The sequence below is a fragment of the Pseudophryne corroboree genome, chromosome 5, assembly GCF_028390025.1.
Source record: "Pseudophryne corroboree isolate aPseCor3 chromosome 5, aPseCor3.hap2, whole genome shotgun sequence".
NCBI classification, from domain to species: Eukaryota; Metazoa; Chordata; class Amphibia; order Anura; family Myobatrachidae; genus Pseudophryne; species Pseudophryne corroboree.
Genome location: NC_086448.1, coordinates 223581960 through 223587979, shown reverse-complemented (window position 1 = coordinate 223587979; position 6020 = coordinate 223581960).

Genomic DNA, 6020 nt, shown 5'->3' with positions numbered 1-6020 from the left:
TTAAAAACACTGGGCCTGATTGACACATGGACGCAGAGCAGTAGTGAGGCACAAGCGCTACTGCGAAGTTATGCTAATGCTGCCGATGATAGGCTGCCTATGAACACACCCACTAATGCAGCTTGAATCTGCCATGGTGCATATGAAGGCACATCATCAAGCAGACATTGGCCACACTCTCAGACTTCTGAGCAACCTTGTGCTTGCTCAGAATGTCCAACGGTATTTAGCTGCAGGAGTAAGCAGAATGACGTCTTCCAACGCAGTCCCTGACACACCCACCAACCCTTGTCACCACCAGAGGCGTCACCAGGTGTGGTGACACCTGGTGCGCACTCTGCACTGCTCCTCCCAAAGGGGCGTGGCCTAACAAAAGGGGAAGTGGCCTCGCAGGGGTGTCCATTTCTTCACTCCGGCTGTGTGTCCAGCATCCCCCTGGAGATACTGGCTGCCCCCGGAGACTGGGCTGAGTGCAGTGCCGGCTCTTCATGTGTGACTGGAGCTGAGTGCTGCAGGTGAATATCACACTGCAGCACCCGGTTCCTGTCACTGCAGAAGAGCTGATATTTTGGTGTCACCCCCTTCTGAGGGTGACACCTGGGTGCGGGCCATACCCCTTGCACCCGGCATGTGATGCCACTGGTCACCACCCAAGAACGCCTATCAGAACTGAATGACTATCCATGTAGTTTTCCAATCTGCGTTGTTAGGCAGTAACCATCGAGATGCATGTGCAGAGGAAAAACTTTGGGTTCCTCTCCATCTGAATCAGGCCCACTGTTCCATCATTTAGTTATTTCAGCACAGCTAAATGGAATTGTAAAATAAACTATTTTGTGGACAGAGGACATTGTAGGATGTAGGTCATAAAATTATTATTATTTATTATTATCCTTTATTTATATGGCGCCACAAAGGTTCCGCAGCGCCCAATTATAGAGTACATATGCACATAATCAAAACAGGAAAACAGTGACTTACAGTTGAAGAAAATTTAGGACAAGTACAGGGTAACTAAGCATAACTACACCAGTAAATGACAGAGATAAGTTCCAGGTGGCCAAAAAAACTGCGTGATTTGGGCAGTTGAGGATTATTAAAGTAGAGAGGTGGAGAGTCTGAGGGGAAGAGGTAAAGAATTCCAGAGGGAGCAGCACGTGAAAAATCTTGGAGATAGGAGTGGGAGGAAGTAATCAGAAGACAGGAGAGTCGGCGCGCATTAGCAGAGCGAAGAGGACGGGTGGGAGAGTAAAGGGAGATAAGGTCAGAGATGTAAATGGGAGAGGAGTGGGTGAGAGCTTTGTAAGTGAGTGTGAGAAGTTTGAATTGGATTCTGAAAGGCAAGGGAAGCCAGTGAAGGGCTTGTAGGAGAGGGGAGGTGGACGTAGTGCGTTTGGTGAGGAAGATAAGACGGGCAGCGGCATTGAGGATAGATTGGAGTGGAGAGAGGTAATTGTCAGAGAGGCCAGTTAGGAGGAGATTACAGTAGTCCAGTCTGGAAATAATCAGTGAGTGAATAATGATCTTAGTGGCATCCTGGGTGAGAAAGGGTCTGATCCTGGAAATGTTTTTGAGATGAAAATGACAGGTTTGTGAGAGGTGCTGAATGTGTGGTTTGAAGGAGAGGGAGGAGTCAAGGATTACACCAAGACAGTGTTTACCATTGTCATTTACTTTTCTTTAAGATAAGAAATATTTCTTGTTATCAAAATCATTAAGTTACTATATGTCATTCCTTGACAGAGATTCCCCTAATCTCTGATGTTTTCCTCTTCTCTTTTTACTATTAAAGGTTATATGAACAGCCCTAGGACATCTACATAAACTATGGAGCCATCAAAAGCTCTTGTTTCTTTCCCTTTAAATAAATGAGACACATGTCTTTGGTTCAATTAATCAACTATTGGGACATATGGGAGAGTTAACAAATAATTACAGCATATCCAGGGTATAATTTACTTCCCACACTAGAATATGCAGGGATTTGTCTGGCAGTTCAACAGCTCAAATAGGGTTGACAAAAAAAAAAAAAAACCCTTTAAAGCAGATAAACTGATACAACTGAAAAACAAAGATAAATAACTGGTAAATAAATAGAACAATTGATAAGGGTTCCTAACGAGAAATCCATGTGCTCCGTTTATTTTCCTGTTTATGTGAATGGTTAATTTATTTTACCCACTAGTGTCAAATCCTGCTATGATTTTAGTATTTTAACTTTATTACTGGACTACTCTCATGGCTCTCTAGATAGACACTTCTTCATCTTGGTGTGTGGATGTGGATGTGGATGGGATGTGCCGCCAACCCCAAACACAGAAGGGGGAGATGTATCAAGGCTTGGCGATAGAAAAAAGAGAAGTTCCCCAAAGCAACCAGCCAGCTTCTGCAATTTGTCTAGGAGAGATACCCCTGCCCAAGAAATGCACTATGGGGGTAATTCAGAGTTGATCGCAGCAGCAAATTTGTTAGTAGTTAGTTAGGCAAAACCATGTGCACTGCAGGTGGGGCAGATATAACATTTGCAGAGAGAGTTATAGGCCCTACACACATGCCGATATTCTGAAAGATATGAACGATCTCGTTCATAAATGAACGAGAACTCGTTCATATCTTTCAGTGTGGAGACTCCAGCGATGAACGATGCGCGGCCCCGCACTCGTTCATCGCTGATCTCCCGTCGGCTGTGCATGCAGGCCAATATGGACGATCTCGTCCATATTTGCCTGCACTTCAATGCAGCCGGGTGACGGGGGTAGTGAAGAAACTTCACTCCCCCCGTCACTGCCCCCCCGCCGCCGGGTTGCTCGTCGGCCGTCGGGCACCTCGGCGGCGCATCGCCGAGTGTGTAGCAGGGACGTGCGGTGAGCTAAATGGCTCAGGAGGCACTAGCTAGCACCAGAGACATATTTAAACGCAATATATTTGCCAGAGGGTACATCTGGGCATTATACACAGGTGCAGCAGTATATACTCCTGGAAATTTTGTGAGTTTTGATCTGAGAGGTGCGGAAAAGATAGACAGGGGAGGCACTGCCTCACCTGCCATAGACTTTTTACTGCAGAGATTTGGCTTTAAAAATGATTGGAATAATACAAAAAAGATATTTCAAACATATTCTTTGTATTTTTCACATACTTTATACAGTAAAAACTCTGGTACAAACGTAAGTATGACAGGAAAGGCTCTGCCTCACCTGCCTCACCTCACCGCACGTCACTGGTGTGTAGGGCCCCTTAGATTTGGGTGGGTTATTTTGTTTCTGTGCAGGGTAAATACTGGCTGCTTTATTTTTACACTGCAATTTAGATTTCAGTTTGAATACACCCCACCCAAATCTAACTCTCTCTGCACATGTTATATCTGCCCCTCCTGCAGTGCACATGGGGGGTCATTCCGACCCGTTCGCTCGCTGCATTTTAATGCAGCAGAGCGAACGGGTCCCTGCTGCGCATGCGCCGGTGCCATAGTGCGCTTGCGCATGCGGGACGGCCGAAGGCCGTAGCAGGATAGCGATCGCCTCTGCCTGAATGACAGGCCGAGGCGACCGATGGCCGGGAGGGGGCGAAACGGCGGTGTTTGGCCACCGTTTCGTAGGCGTGGTCCGGGCCAACGCTGGCATGGCCGGACTGAACGGGGGAGGGCCGCAGCGGCTGTGTGACGCCATACGCAGCCGCTGCGGGCCAGGGAGCGAGGAGTAGCTGTGCGATGCCTTTGCACTTCTGCGAGGGGGGCCGGACTGACATGCGGGGCGGACTAGCCCCGTGCTGGGCGTCTCCCCGCATGTCAGGAAAGATGATCGTAGCTGTGCAAAATTTTGCACAGCTACGATCAACTCGGAATGACCCCCATGGTTTTGCCAAACTGCTAACAAATTTGCTGCTGCGATCAACTCAGAATTAGGCCCTATGGTGGTCATTCCGAGTTGTTCGCTCGTTGCCGATATTCGCTATGCTGCGATTTGTTGCTAAATGCATATGCGCATGGTACGCAGAGCGCATGCGCTAAGGTATTTTACACAAAACTTAGTAGATTTGCTGGTGTTCGTGCGGCGCTTTTCAGTCGCACTGCCGATCGGTGAATGATTGACAGGAAAGGGGCGTTTCTGGGTGGTAACTGAGCATTTTCCGGGAGTGTGCTAAAAAACGCAGGCGTGTCAGGGAAAAACGCGGGAGTGTCTGGAGAAACGGGGGAGTGGCTGGCCGAACGCAGGGTGTGTTTGTGACGTCAAACCAGGAACTAAACGGACCGAGCTGATCGCAATCTAGGAGTAGGTCTGGAGCTACTCAGAAACTGCAAGAAAATATTTAGTAGCAGTTCTGCTACTCTTTCATTCGCTATTCTGCTAAGCTAAGATACACTCCCAGAGGGCGGCGGACTAGCGTTTGCAATGCTGCTAAAAGCAGCTAGCGAGCGAACAACTCGGAATGAGGGCCTATGGGGGTAATTCCAAGTTGATCGCAGCAGGAAATTTTTTAGCAATTGGGCAAAACCATGTGCAGTGCAGGGGGGGGGGGGGGGGGGGGGGGAGATATAACATTTGCAGAGAGAGTTATATTTGGGTGGGTTATTGTGTTTCTGTGCAGGGTAAATACTGGCTGCTTTATTTTTACACTGCAATTTAGATTGCAGATTGAACACACCCCACCCAAATCTAACTCTCTCTGCACATGTTAAATCTGCCCCCCCTGCACTGCACATGGGGGGTCATTCCGAGTTGTTCGCTCGCAAGCTGCTTTTAGCAGCTTTGCACACGCTAAGCCGCCGCCTACTGGGAGTGAATCTTAGCTTATCAAAATTGCGAACGAAAGATTCGCAATATTGCGAAAAGACTTCTCTGTGCAGTTTCTGAGTAGCTCGAGACTTACTCTGCCAGTGCGATCAGTTCAGTGCTTGTCGTTCCTGGTTTGACGTCACAAACACACCCAGCGTTCGCCCAGACACTCCTCCGTTTCTCCAGCCACTCCCGCGTTTTTCCCAGAAACGGTAGCGTTTTTTCACACACTCCCATAAAACGGCCAGTTTCCGCCCAGAAACACCCACTTCCTGTCAATCACTTTTCGATCACCAGAACGAAGAAAAAACCTTGTAATGCCGTGAGTAAAATTCCTAACTGCATAGCAAATTTACTTGGCGCAGTCGCACTGCGGACATTGCGCATGCGCATTAGCGACTAATCGCTCCGTTGCGAGAAAAAAATAACGAGCGAACAACTCGGAATGACCCCCCTGGTTTTGCCCAACTGCTAAAAAATTTCCTGCAGCGATCAACTTGGAATTACCCCCTATATACCCAGTATAGGGAAAGTTTTTAATTAGAAATTGTAAGTAATAGTGAGGAGGAGGGGGGGGGGGGTTAAGGGACGGTCAATTAGGCTAATTAGGGATGGGATTGACATTAGCAACAGAAACTATACAAAGGCTAATTAACATAACAGTACTGACACTTGAACAGTTACAGTTTGTTAATCTTAGACAGCCCTTTGATCATTATTAATATTTACAGTTTTTCTTTATCACTGTCTCTGTCACTTAATGTCTTTTAATGTTTTCTTATAACTATAGTTATAACTTTGGCGTGGTCTGTGCAAAGTTTTATTGGCCCAAGGCAAATAACAAACCTGTATGATGGAGTGCTGCAGTTCCTAAGGCAGTGGGCATATGGGCCTCAGTAGTCCCAGTGGAAAGTGTTCTATTGCAAGTGTCAGTAGTTATGCAGCCAGCTGACTGCAGCCTGACTGCCACGTTCACCTGGTGGGGAATATGTTACACTGGTCTTTCCTGGTTCAGTAGCTGGCATTACTCCCAGGTGTCCTGAAGAATGAAGGTTATGTAGCCCATACACTTGTGAGATATCAGGTACTAACCTTTGATTTCGACCGCATCTGTGAGATAAATCGAAGGATTGTATGCACATTTTAGGTACCTTGTGACGCGATGCGCGGGCACGCCGGTCGAATCCCGCGTCTCAAGATAGTATGTGCTGCGCTTAATATTTATCGAATCGCGGTGCGATCGCA